Raw genomic sequence first — 14,989 nt, 5'->3', positions numbered from 1 at the left:
CCATCAGATGAGACTGAGTTGTCTGTATAGTAGACCGCCGAGGCAGAAGAGTTGAGGGCAATGATTCTACTAAGACTCTCCTGCTGGAGGATGGCAGGAATTGAGTGGCGAGGCATTGACACCGAGGGATAGACAACGGTGAAAGGGGGCGGTGTCCAGGGAGAGGAAGGCGAATAACTTGGCATTTCGTGAAGAAGAGCCGCCGTGGCACGAGCCCAGTCATGGTTGGGGAGCAGGTCGGGGGGCTTGCTTGCCAGATACCGTAGTAGAACAGAGGGGAGGTAAGTGCTAATGGCGATGCATGAGACGGATCATCTCAGCTGTCGCGCTGCAGTGCAATCCAGTGGGGGAGCGATGGAAACCCACTCTCCATGCGCAGATTAATTAACCTGGTTCAGCGTTGAGCACTCAGCATAACCCATAGTGCATCATTCTGAAGCACCTCCATGGACTGGAAGGTGGATGGGGCAAGACCAGAGAGACAGAATGCACTATAATCTAAAAGGGAGTGGATGGCATGAATGTCAAAGGTGTGCAGGACAGCATATGATGCCCCTAGACTGAGGCTAGAAAGGTAGTGGAGAGTGGAAGTGGGCGTGGTGGCCCGCACTGGCAGATATTTCACGTGCCTGGCGAACATTATGCCAACAGCATCTGGTGTTCCCAGGCGTTCACCCATCCAAATACTAACCAGACCCAATGTTGCTTAACTTTGCAGAGCAAATGAGAAGCGGTGCACTGAACGTGGTATGGATATTGGCGATTTTATGGTTAGGGATCATTTCATATCTTCTTGTCCAGCAGAGATGCAGGTATTTCTGAAGGAATGGATGTTCGATGATAATGGTGAACTTCTTGAAGCAGCAGATCTTTACAAAAATGCTAGAGTTAATCCTAAGTATTCAAAGGTCCATAGATCAGACGAGAAGAGCTCTGAAACCTCCAGTCAACAGCCTCTTCATACTGGTAAGTCAAAGTATAACCCTAAATGTTATCTTTGTGGTAAGTACGGACACGTCAAGGCAAAGTGCCCAGAAATACCTCAGGACAAGGGCATCACAAAACACAAGGGTGGTTTTGCATATAATAGTGACACTAAATCTCCAGGTGCTATAGTAGATTCTTGTGGGAAACTTAATCAGAGGAGGGTGGAAGTTACATTGGATACAGGCAGTTCAACCGCAGTAATTAACCCAGAAGTTCTACCTCCAGGTGTGAAGCAAGGACCTGAGTGCATACTGTATAATTTCTTGAGAAGGCCTAAATGTTTTCCAACAGCAGTACTACAGCTAACCAGTATATTCTTTTCAGAAGAGGTTCGAGTAGTTTTTGCTCCCATACAATTTACTGATATACTTTTAGGCTTCATATCGGGTGTAAATGTCCCGAGTTTTGTAGTCCCCAAAGATGGAAGGTTTCCCGAGGATGGTGATGCCGTGAGTGGAAATATATCTGTAGCCGTGACTACTAGATCTGCCAGAAGAAAAGGCAAGGAAACTCAGTTTCTTTATAGTAAGGATTTGAGCATTTCTATTGATCAATCCGCCTTCACAGAAGCACAAGCAGAGTGTCAAACACTGACGTCTAGCTGGGAGAAGCAGAGATCAGGTCAGACTACTACTCATCAAGGAAGGTCTGTTACAGTAAGTATGAAATAATATGTGGTTTACTTTACAGAGTTTGTGAGGACAACAAGAACAGATATGAAACTGGCAACAAACAACTTATTGTAGCACTAAAAGTCAGAGCTGATGTGGTGAAACTGGCGCATGATGGACTTTTTGCTGATCATTTTTCACACAGAAAAACTTCAGGGAAGGTGTTTCAGAAGTTATTTTGGCCTGGAGCCGGTGCAGACATTAACACATTTTGCAAGTCTTGTGAAGTATGCCAAAAATTTACACAAAAGGGTCGTGCCAAGGCTGTCCCTTTGTCAAAAATGCCGATTGTCACAGAGCCGTTCAGTGGAGTAGTTATAGATATAATTGGTCCCATATCACCTGCTTCCAGTAGTGATCACAAATATATATTAACCTTAATTGATACTGTGACTAGGTTCCCCGAGGCAGTTCCTCTGAAGGACACAGAAACTATAACTGTGGCAGAAAGCTTGTTAGGAATGTTTTCCCGGGTGGGGATACCTAGATAGGTGTTGAGTGACAATGGGGCCCAATTTAAATCTGACCTTATGACAGAGATAAACCGACTTTTGTCCATACAGACAATACAGTCTATCTCGTACCATGCAGTCTCAAACGGCTGTGTTGAATGAATGGTACCCTCAAAACCATGATTTAGAAAGTTTGTGCAGCGCATCCTTTGGAGTGGGATCACTACATACGTGCTGTACTTTTTGATTACAGAGAAATGCCTAATGACTCCTTAAACTTCTCTCCTTTTCAACTACTCTATGACAGGAATGTGAGGGAACCCTTGAGTATATTGCACGAGCTGAGGTTAAGATGTCTGCTGTCATCTCCTGCTTCGCCTATATCTCAAGACGTCGTACTAACGTCATAGACCGCGTCACCAGTGGTGAGTTCATGTACATGTTCCTGGATGATCAGGACTTAGTCGACAGACCCTGTAAGATCACTATCTATCTCATTATCCGCTACACAATAGAAGTTTACCCTTCCTTGGCCAAAAAACTTCCTGGCACCTACACAGCTCGTCGTTTCCATCAAGCTGGGACGCCATTCAACTGGCTTGTTGTCACCTGGATTTTCCCAGACCCTCTTTTGCAAATTGTCAACTTCAGTTTCCTTCCTTGTTTCCCATCCTGTGAGCTACACAGAATGAAGGACAAACAGCCATGGTGCTTCAAAAGCTGGGGAATTTGACGTATATCATGCTGTTGTTCTGCCTCGAAGAAGTGTGCATGGTGTGCTGCCAATCATGCCTCCCGGATTTGCCCATATCACCCCCCTCCACTAATCACCACTTTTCCTACTACCATTTCTGTTTCGGAACAGGTATCTATACCTGCACCGGACACCTTGCAGTGGAGATGTCCTCATTGTTATAAGTCAGGAGTCAATGTGTGGCGTGGCCCTGCCGTGACTTCTATAGCTGCACTACCACACTCACCACCATCTCCACCATCACCACTGCCACCGGATGCTGCCACACTCATCACCACCACTGCCACCAGATGCTGCCACAGTCACCACCACCTCCACCACCACCACCATCACCACCACCGACACCACAACCGGATGCTGCCACCTCACCTACATCTTCCATTCCCGATTCTGTACAAGTACTTCCCATCCATGAAGCCGTTGCCTCTCTGATGTCTCAGTGCACAGCACTTACAGCACACTTTGATCCCACTGAGGCACGAATTGATTGTCTGGTCAGTCAGCACACCAGCACCGAAAGCACACTCACTTCGTTTGTTGAGTGTCATCAGGTTATGATCATTACTGTTACCATCCTCACAGAGAAGCTGGATGCAATCGCCTCTCACCTTGAGAGGATCAGCGATCTATTGCAAAGGACACCTCACATACTACACCACAAAGCAGTGCTCATGCTTACTCCTAATCCCCGCCTGACTTCCGGAAACCAAAACGTAAAACTTGCTAGCCGAATGCCACTTCATGTTATATCTTGGTATGCCTGTGGAGTCAGAAGTCATTCGAAAGTTGCTGCACTGAAGAGCTATGTATGTTGCCATCACCAGCACATTACATTTATTCAAGATGCTTTTGTTGGTACTCCTTTAGCTGGAGAAGAGGCTCCTTCACTTACTGACTACACTTCGCATGTTCACATCGCCAGGAATGGTCTCATTAGTTACTTTTATTCCTCCATACCACATCAACTTTTCCACTCCTCTGTAGATGATGCTATGACCTTTCAGCTTTTTAAGGTCACCGTGGGCGATCATCGCATCCACTTAAGTAGAGTAACGTCTGGTCTACTCTTGGAAGGATTAAACTCCCTGCCCTCCCTACTCGTGCAATTCGTGGCATGCATTACATGCCCTAACATCCTGTTCTAAGTAACCTCTCTCCCACTCCAAATTGCAATGGGCTTCCTTTCGTTGAATACATTCGCCATTACTAACTCACTCGCTGGGACACTGGTGGTGCCACCCACAATCATGGAGGCACCCTTGATCACATCATAATATCAGGACTAGTGCCATCCCAGTTCAGCGCCCTTCCATCCCTACTGTCTTCTTGGACCACATTGCCCTGAGCCTCCACTATTCCTTCCCTGCTGGACCTTCCCCTCCTCACACTCCCACTCACATTATTATTCCTCCAAAGTACTGCCCTACATACATCTTATACATTTGTAACCTCTTCCCCAAGTATGATTCATAATCACCTGATGACCTATATTCTTCCCTTGTAAATTCTACCCTTGACTTCTGCAGCTGCTGTGTTACATTACCACACATTAAAAGTCTCCCTGAAGCTCATGCTTGGACATTTGATCAGTGTAACCACCAGTCAGAAAGGAAGGTGGTGGAAGATGATCTCCCTTTCCAGAGGCGACCAATACCTGACCATCTGCACAAGCAGCAGACATCAAAAGACGATCTAATTTCCCCCCAGCAGTGCGTGCACAGTGAATCCTGATGGAAGTTCACAGATAGCATCAACCATCAGATGAGTGTTGGATCCATGTGGCATCTAATAAACAAGGTTGTCAGGAAAAAGCCCACCAGTGCTCTCCAGCACAGTCCATCCGAGTACATGCAAGATCTTTTTAATACATGATCTGAACAATCACAAGCATGCAACTTTCCCGAACACATTCAAGATCTACTCTTCTCTCAGCAAAATGTCCTTAGTTTCCATTTAAAGGCTGCATTACCGAAGGCAGAAGATGCTGACATGCTAATAACTGAGGATGAATTACGCCGTGCTTTCATTAGGAGTAAGTCAACAGCCCCCGGGGATGATGGTATCACTTACCCTGTCTTTTCGCCTACTCCTGAAAGCCCCTGGCAGCCCCCTGCTACAGCTCTACAATCTTTGCTTCCGTAAGGGATGTGTGCCTAATGCCTGGACCTCCAGCACGATTGTGCCCATTTCCGAAACCTAGTACTGAAAAATTCAGATCTATTTCCCTCGATTCCTGCTTCAGCAAGGTGCTTGAACGCATCTTCCTTACCTGTCTCATGTTTCAGCTGGAGGACAAACTCTCACCCACACTGTATCGTTTTCTGCCACAAAGGAGTACACACCACTGTCAAATGGAATTTTATACCTTCCTCTACCCCACCAGTGTTCTAGCATTCACTGATCTTAAAAGTGCCTTTAATGCTGCAAACAGAATTATCATCCTCGATCAAGTAGTGGAATCTGGTGTCCAAGGAAACCTCTTGAGATGGATATGGGGTTACTTTCGTAAAAGAACCTCGTCTACCCTTTTTAAGGGCATGTGTAGCTCCTTCAAGTTCTTTGAACTTGACACTCTGCAAGGTGGCGTTCGAAGCCCGTTTCTTTTTTTTCTTTATGCACCACTCACTCTCTCTTCTTCTCAACATTCCCAGAACCACTGTTACCTGTTACACTGGTGATATATGCATTCACTCCAGCTCGCCAGAAGATCTTAAGTGCTTCCTTTAGTCATTATATCAGTCATCTTCTACTTGTGGCCTCATCCTGTCCATAGAAAAAAAGGAGAATCGTCGCTCCCCATAACCCAGAAACACGTCCAGAATCCACTGTAGAAAATAGTGTCATACCCCTGTGCCGGCAATATCTCACCTTGGTTCACCTGTATGGATTACCCCAACCATACCTTTAAAACAATGTGCTCATCCCATGGTCCAAGATCTCCTAGATCAACTGCAACAGCACTTAATTCCCCTCAACTGGCTTACCAACAAAGCTGCCTGAATGTCCATCCCAGTGGCCAGAGCTTTCTACATTGTTATCATGCGGTCAGTTGTCGATTACCTCTTTCCTGCTCTCAGCCATCCCCTGAAGACTTACTTAGAACCCACTGAAAATTTTCAAAACTAAGTAATGAGATACTCCCTTGGCTGTCCTAATTTCACCAGAATAGTCAACATGCAAACTGAATTCAATCTTCTCCCCCTTGTTGAGAGAATATACGCCTATGTCTCATACTTCAGCATCAAATGCCTTCACTCTCCCCATCTGGCCCCTCATAATTTTTGTGTCACCAGAACTTCACTTGATCCTGTTGCATCTCGACCTCCACTTCGGCTTGGTGTCCACACTCACGTTAATACAGCCTGTTCCAGTCTACAAAAACTCGATATTAATGTTCCCGTGGCAGAAGAGGATCATGATCCACCTTCCTGCAGGATTCCTCATCTTGAAGTCAGCTTTACTCCTACCTCCGAGGCAGACCTACCACACCTCCAAAAACAACCAACTCTGGAGACAATCGCAAGAGTGTCCCCCTCAGTTCCTGACTGTGGCATCTCTATATCGACGGTTCCCTGGAAGCAGATGGGAGTGCTGGATGCGCCTTCTGTTCACCCTATTTGGACCCACCTGAGGGAGGTTGGGTTGGCTGCAGGCCACCATACTCGTCCAGCTCTACCTACTGTGAGCTACAGGGACTCCCGCATGCAGTTATTCTCCTCGCTCAGCGAGGACTGAATGATGTAGCTATCTGTTACTCTCATTCTGCCCTTCAAGCCATCTCATTTTCAAAACCCATATGCCACCACTTAGTTCAACAAATCTTTTGTCAGTTAGTTTCACCTCATAAAAATTCTCTTATAATACAGTTCTTGTGGATTCCTTCACATATTGGAAATTCAGCCAATGTCACTGTTGACCTCCTTGTGACAAATGCCTGTGGACTGCCTCTACCTGATGATGTTTCATGCTCCCTCGTCTGTTCCAAACAGATGATACATTGAGCCATTCTTCTTCCTACACTCCATCGCAGGAACGTTGAGTGGAGTCAGAGTGTTTCAATCCAGTGCTACGACCATTTTCGTCTATCTCCTCCCACATATCGTCGAGATGGACAAGTTGTTCACAGGTACAGTGTTGTGTCTGCTTGACTTTGCCTAGGATATCGGCCCATCTGGCAAGTCTCAGAGGCAGGAGACGTGCCTCACTTTTCCTCCTGCAAACTATGTGACCGTCCTAACGCCAACAGTTTTCAGCATTAGAGCCTTACCTGTCCCTCATTCAGGGACCTACTGCCTTAGAGACAGTCCCTGACTGATATATGTAATTAGCTACTCACAGACAGTCATTTAGATATCATTCTCGTGAGACATCCACACTTTGGTGGATGCAAACTCCTGTATTGTATGATCCAATATATCTATGTAACAAAACAGCGTGCCCTGCGAGAAGCGAGTTCTTCTGTACATAATACTTGGCCTCATGGTCCTGTTGCGAGGTATGTCGCCCTTTAGGCGTAATTAATTGATAAAAAAAAATTACAAATCTCTTTCAGTTGCACAAAACATGAATCAGTATCCATAAATCACTAATAATGCTTCCAAGACCCATGCTGCCATCACCTCCAGCCTTGATCTCATCCCCTCATACAAAGAATAAACTTTGCAATGTTAGCATGTCACCATACACCAAGAAGCACCGAGTCTGAAAAACAATCTTCCCTGCATGGAGAGTCTTTTCCTCTCAACCACAACATAACTCCTTTCATACAAGAACAGACACACATCATTGTCAATTAAATAAAGAGTTCAGGGCCAGATGGCATTAGCAGACTATATCTGAAACATTCAAGGCCACATGGCATCCAGGCCTTCACAAATGTTAGCAACCACTCGCACGCACATGGTAGCATACCGAACATTTGGAAACATGGAACAAGCATCACTCCCTTCACCAAAATGAATACTCAGCACACCCTTCTTCATGGAGATCCATAACGCTATTCAAGACACCATCCAAAATAACTGAATGCCGACTCCATTATAAATTCGTCTCATATTCCCCTTGTTCCCAAATAACACGGATTTGGAGGACTAGACTCCACCAACACCTTGCTAAGCTACCTAACACAGGATGCATCTGAAGGCACTGACTTCCTGGGACTTGCACAATGTACACTTGTTTCAACAGCAGGTAGTAGATAAGTATGTGATGCCATTTCCAGATGCGAACTAATCGCCAAGATCTTCAACACAAAAGTGGAAAACAGCACAAAACTCTGGTTTGCCAACTATCTACAGTATTAGGTAGAAAAGCAGACGTTACATTCCAGGGGAAGTCAACAAACTGAACCTTAAGGTGATCGACTTCATTTTTTACGAAAAGAAATATGAAATTTTTAATGTTCTGAGAATATTCCACGAAGTTCTGGCAACATTCCTCTGTATCTGTGCGAAGTGATATCATCTTCAGAAATGTATGTTTTAAAATTGATTTTTTGTACACCCGTACAAGTGCTCAAGTGCAACTTCAGCACTCCAACACACATCATGACATAGCTTTAAGCAAATTTTATATGGCAGTACCATTTTTTGTAGATATTTACTGCGCTTTATCATGGTTCTTACAGGAAATCGATACGTCTAATACTTTTTGAGTAAATGGACGACAAAGGTAGAGTACTCCTTTGAGCGCAGCATAGTTTTACTGCAAGCAAGAAAAAAAAAAAAAACACTCTTCCCCCACTTTTACAAAAAAATGTGCTCGCAAAGTTTTTTATTCACATACAGATGTTTATTTTTATATGCCTCCTCATCATGTTGTCAAAACATCAATGCTACTATTACGTGGACGAAAGAGAACAACATACCTCCTAGTGCAATGTCACTTTTTCCTGCCTCACCCACACTTACAAGTTTTCGCTTGCCAGAGGTTTTATTTTGTTTTATTCAAAGTCTACATGTAAAATCTCCAAGCTTTATATATATATATATATATATATATATATATATATATATATATATATAATGCTATAAGAAACTCGACATGACCAATAGTCTTTTTCCTAGTTAGCGATACTGAAGCTGTACTTTCTTTCATATGTGTATATGTAGAAAACAATGCTTATTTCTGTGAAAAATATAAAAATATTGAAATAGGTCAATATACAAATCAACAAAATTCGGAAAACTCACTTCCTCCAGGGGTGTTGGGCTGATGGCAGGACCTTGTGGGGTTTGAAGATGAGGAGTTATGTAGTTCTTACCTAATTGTTCTTACCTAATTGTATCTTTACAGGAATGAGTCAAGCTCGTACTGTTCCGTGTCATAAACCATATTTATCGTACATATCCTTAAGTTTGTGATTTGTTTTGGCACACTATTTCATTCGGTAGTGCATTCCACTGATCAATTGCTCTATTTGGGAAACTAAATTTGCTTACGTCTTTATCACCTCTCTTTTTATGCAGTTTTTTGCAGTGCCCTCTTGCTGATGTTTCCCCATACGTTAAGTAATCATTTATGTCTATTTTCTCCTTCCCTGACAAGCATTTATATAGCATAATCATGTCACCTCTTTTCCATCTCTCCTGTAGTGTTCGTAGATTCAGTTTATTTAGTCTTACTTCGTAGCTTAGATCCCTTAAGCTTGGTACCCATCTTGTAGTGGCCCTTTGAACATTTTCAATCTTGTCTATGTGTTTTTTTTAGATGACTCCAGACTACTGACGCATACTCCAGGGTTGGTCTGATGAATGATGTTATTATCTTTCTTAGCATGTCTTCATTTATGTATGTAAGCACTATTCTCATATTGGCAAGCAGTGTATACAGGTTCCGTACCTTCTCACTGATGTGGTCAGCTGGAGGTAGTCTGTTATTGACAATCACACCTAGGTCCTTCTCTCTTTCTGATGTGTGTAGGGTTTTATTTCCTAATGTATAATCCCAATCAGGTACTTTTCCACTTTTACCAAACTTGATTACATGACACTTGTCCACAGTGAATTCCATTTGCCATGTATTACTCCATTCATGAAGTTTAATTTTTCTTGTAGCTCTTTAAAAGAGTCTGTGTTATTAGTTCTCCTTGGTATTTTTGCATTATCTGCAAACATATTTAGATAGCTTTCATTTCCAGTGTTACTATTTCATTTATATACACTAAAAACATGATTGGCACCAGCACTGAGCCCTGTGGTACTCCACTAGTCACTTCTTTCCATGATGAGTAATTTCCCCTTAGTACTGTTCTTATTTTTCTTTTCATGAGAAAATCTTGCATCCAACAATACAGTTTGCCTCTAATTCCTCCTTGATGGTACAGTTTCCATAAAAGTCTTTGGTGTGGTACTGTGTCAAATGCCTTCTTCAAATCTAAATAGATACTCTCCACCCACCCTTCTCTTTCCTGTAATGTGTCTGTTACTCTTGTCATAATAGCTCAACAGATTAGTAACACACGACTTTCCTTTTCTGAAACCAAACTGTCTTTCTGTTATCATACTGTGTTCTTCTAGGTGATTTACCCAAGCTTTTCTTATAAGCTTTTCTAATACCTTGCTTACAACACTGGTTAGTGATACTGGTCGGTAGTTAAGTGGATTTTGTCTATTTCCTTTCTTGAATAAGGGAACAATGTTTGCTTTCTTCCAAATATCAGGTAGTTTACCTTGACTCAAGGATTTATTGAAAATTAAAAATAATGGTTTACTTAACTCTTTTGCACATTGACGCAGCACCCAACATGAAATTTCATCAGGATCATTTGCTTTTCCATTGTCTAATTTACTTAGCTCCTCCTGTATTTCTTTTTCTGATGTTTGTATATCTGGTAGTATGTGTGGGCATGCATGTTCCACATAATCCGTCTCAAAATTTTTTTCCTCTGTAAAAACTGATTGAAAATTCTTGTTTAGTGCTTCACAAATATCCTTCTCTTGTGTATAGGTGATTCCATCGTCCGTAATGGATTTATATTTTATCTTTTACTTTGGTTTTGCTTCTGATGTAGCTGAAAAACTGCTTTGGTTGATCACTAATTTTATTTATGATATCCTCCTGAAACTGTTTTTGGGTTTCCCTCCATATTCTTGTATAATCGTTTCTTGCCTGTTTGTAATTATTATATGTCCTTTCACTATTGTGTCTTCTGTATCTATTCCACAACAAATCTCTTTTTTCTTTTGATTTTTTACATTCTGTATTGAACGATTTCTTTATTTTCTTTTCTGCTTCTTTGTGATGTGAGATGTACTTCTGTACTCCTATTTCTTAAAGTTCACAGAATTTTTCATATATAGCATTTAAATCTTATCCTCTAAGCTCCTTTTCCCAAGCATTTTCTAAGAAATACTTCTTTAGGTCATGATACTTTCCCTTTTTATAGTTTAGGCTCTTTTTGTAATTTTCATTGTTGTTATTTATGTCATATGGAATCCTGAAATTGCAATTTAGTACTGCATGGTCGCTTTTGCCGAATGGAGGGTGATATATTGTCAATATCGTTTTCTTGCCTAGTAAATATGAGATCTTGCATTGAGGGCACATCAAGTCCTCTTTTTCTGGTGCTTTCCTTTACATGTTGCGTTAGGAAAAACTCTTGCACAAGATCCAGGAGCTTTTGGTCCCAGCAGCTTTCTTGGCTTATTATATCTAGAGTATTCCAATTTATATTTGTATTAAAATCTCCAGTTAGTATAATTCTTTCCGATTTCTCTTCCATTATATGTAGTAATGTTCTTAAACTCTGAATTGTACTTTCCCCCAGGTCCTCATATTAGTCTCTTTCCCATGTGTTTGATCTGGGTGGCATGTACAAACTGGCTACAATTACTTTACCTTCAAATGTATTTATCTCTACTGCAATCAGTTCTACTTGTGAGGGTATATCTAATTCTATTTCTTTGACTTTTAGATTTTTCTTAGTTAATATTATAATTCCTCCTTTTTTGTTTAAATTCCCATCTCTTCTCCATATATTGTATTCCTCTCAGATTAGTATATCATTCGATATCCTTGGTGTTAATTTTGTTTCAGTTAGGCATATTATATGTGGTTCATTTTCTCTGACATAATCATTCATCTCTAATAATTTAGATACCATTCCATCCACATTTGAGTACATCAACTTAATAATCTTGTTTATATATGACATGGTTCTACTACCTTCCTCCTTTTTATTCCCTCCTGTTGATGTACCACTTTCGTACCTGCAATGCTATTACTTTGTAAAAAAAAAAAAATGTTTTCTTGTCCTCCTCTGATCTTCTCTCATTTTTTGTTTTTGCTTCCTCCCTCTTCTCTTTCAGTAATGCCAGTTCCTCTTGTGTTAGGCCCCTTTTTATCCATACATTTTTGAACTCCTCTTTTACCATGAGATTCTTTGCATTTTTTAGAATCTCCTCCACGGTGTTTACACTCTGGAAGGTTACCTTTAGGGGTCTTGACTTGCTTTTCTCGTATTTCCCTAACCTTTTGTGTTCCTCTATGTCTTTACTACAGATTTCCTCAGATACTTCTTTCAATATGCCCATTACATTTGCCATCTCCTTTTTGTCTCTTGAGAGCTTGTTTTTTACCTCTTCCTCTTCTATACCAGTGATTACTATAGATTTGTTAATATCTACTGAATCCCTGACTAACATAGGATTGTTTTGGATTATTTTTTTCACTTCCTTTTTAATGCTTTTTTCTTCCACCCTTGTTTCCAAGTCTTTCTTTACTTTCACCATTTCAGCATAAGTGGTTTCCAAATAATTTTTGTAGCTTTGCACAGCTTCATTCACCTGTGTTATCTTGTCCTCAATATCACTGCTCTGATCTATCAGAGTGCTTACTTGCCTAATTGTCTCTGTATAATTTTTGAACTCTTCCATAATACTCTGGTGGTTGATTACTGTACTTGCCATTTCACTCATTTTCCTCTTAAGTGTACCCACTTCAACTGTTAGCTCATTTATGGTTGTGTCTTTCTTGTTGACTTCCTTTCCTAATTTTTCTATTTCTTCCTTTTGCAAGTGCATATGTTTCTTAATTTCATCAATCTCATTTTGAAAAGCCGTCTCTGACCTGTGTACTCGGTCAACCAGTTGTTGTGAGTCTCCATTTCAACCAGTTCTTGGTAGAAATCATCATCCTGCTTTCTACCTTTATCCCTTTTCTTTTCCAAATTTGCTTTACTAGAGTATGTGGTCATTTTGCAGTACTAAAAGCGCATATAGTACTTTACATTCCCTGGGGCAGATTGTAGACTAAGCAAAGATCAGCTGATTGTGCGCATTCTTGCGCTGCTTGTTTACTTTTCTGTTTAACCAAGTCTTACTTAAAACTTCTTTTTTTTTATATTAGAACATCATTTAGTCTAACCTTGTACAGAGATTGACTCATTTAAAGACACTTATTTAGGTAATGCCGCTGGGCAAGTTGGCCAGGTATAGAGCGGTGCGTCTGCTCTCTCTCAGTGCCTCGGTGTGTGTGTGTGTGTGTGTGTGTTCTTACGTAATTGTTCTTACCTAATTGTATCTTTACAGGAATGAGTTAAGCTGGTACTGTCCCGTGTCTTAAACCATATTTATCGTACATATCCTTAAATTTGTGAATTGTTTTGGCACACACTATTTCATTCGGTAGTGTATTACACTGATTTATTGCTCTGTTTGGGAAACTGAATTTCCTTACGTCTTTATCACCTCTCTTCTTATGTAGTTTTTTGCAGTGTCCTCTTGCTGATGCTTCCCCATAGGCTAAGTAATCATTTATGTCTATTTTCTCCTTCCCTGATATGCATTTATATAGCATTATCATGTCACCTCTTTTCCTTCTCTCCTGTAGTGTTGGCATATTCAGTTTATTTAGTCTTTCTTCGTAGCTTAAATCCCTTGAGCTTGGTATCCATCTTGTAGCAGCCCTTTGAACTTTTTCAATCTTGTCTATGTGTTTTTTGAGATGAGGACTTCAGACTACTGATGCATACTCCAAGGTTGGTCTGATGAATGATGTTAGTATCCTTCTTAGCATGTCTTCATTTATGTATGTGAATGCTATTCTCATATTTGCAAGCAGTGTATACATGTTCCGTACCTTCACACTAATGTGGTCAGCCGGAGATAGTCTGTTATTGATAAATACACCTAGGTCCTTCTCTCTTTCTGATGTGTGTAGGGTTTTATTTCCTAACGTATAATCCCAATCAGGTCTTTTTCCACTTTTACCAAACTTGATTACATGACACTTGTTCACATTGAATTCCATTTGCCATGTATTCTCCATTCATGAAGTTTATTTAATTTTTCTTGTAGCTCTTTACATGAGTCTGTGTTAGTAATTCTCCTTTGTATTTTTGCATCTTCTGCAAACATATTTAGATATCTTTCATTGTTACTGTCTATATTATTTATATACACTAATAACATGATTGGTGCCAGCACTGAGCCCTGTGGTACTCCACTAGTCACTTCTTTCCATGATGAGTAATTTCCCCTTAGTACTGTTCTCATTTCTCTTTTTATAAGAAAATCTTGCATCCAACAAAACAGTTTGCCTCTAATTCCTCCTTGATGGTACAGTTTCCATAAAAGTCTTTGGTGTGGTACTGTGTCAAATGCTTTCTTGAAATCTAAATAGATACTGTCCACCCGTCCTTCTCTTTCCTGTATTGTGTCTGTTACTCTGTCATAGTAGCTCAACAGATTAGCAACACATGATTTTCCTTTTCTGAAACCAAACTGTCTTTCTGTTATCATATTGTGTTCTTCCAGATGATTTACCCAGGCTTTTCTTACAAGCTTTTCTAATACCTTGCTTACAACACTGGTCAGTGATACTGGTTGGTAATTGAGTGGATTTTGTCTATTCCCTTTCTTGAATAAGGGGACAATATTTGCTTTCTTCCAAACATCAGGTAGTTTACCTTGACTCAAGGATTTCTTGAAAATTAGAAATAATGGTTTAATTAACTCCTTTGCATATTCTCGTAGCACCCAACATGAAATTTCATCAGGACCATTTGCTTTTCCTCTGTCTGATTTACTTAACTCCTGCTGCATTACTTTTTCTGATATTTGTATATGTTGTAGTATGTGTGGGCATGCATGTTCCACATAATCTCTCTCAAAATTTTTTTCTTC

The 14,989-nt window shown here is 40.9% G+C and overlaps 1 pseudogene; it reads right to left on the bottom strand.

The window, feature by feature from the left end:
• Nucleotides 1-642: 642 nt before the first annotated feature.
• On the bottom strand, nt 643-761 carry LOC145405448 (5S ribosomal RNA; annotated as a pseudogene).
• Nucleotides 762-14,989: the final 14,228 nt, after the last annotated feature.

Source organism: Coenobita brevimanus, chromosome 66 (assembly GCF_032717465.1).
Source record: "Coenobita brevimanus isolate Jiangsu-jjx chromosome 66, ASM3271746v2, whole genome shotgun sequence".
Lineage (NCBI taxonomy): Eukaryota > Metazoa > Arthropoda > Malacostraca > Decapoda > Coenobitidae > Coenobita > Coenobita brevimanus.
The sequence above is the reverse complement of the archived record's forward strand: the minus strand, read 5'-3'. Positions and strand labels throughout refer to the sequence as shown.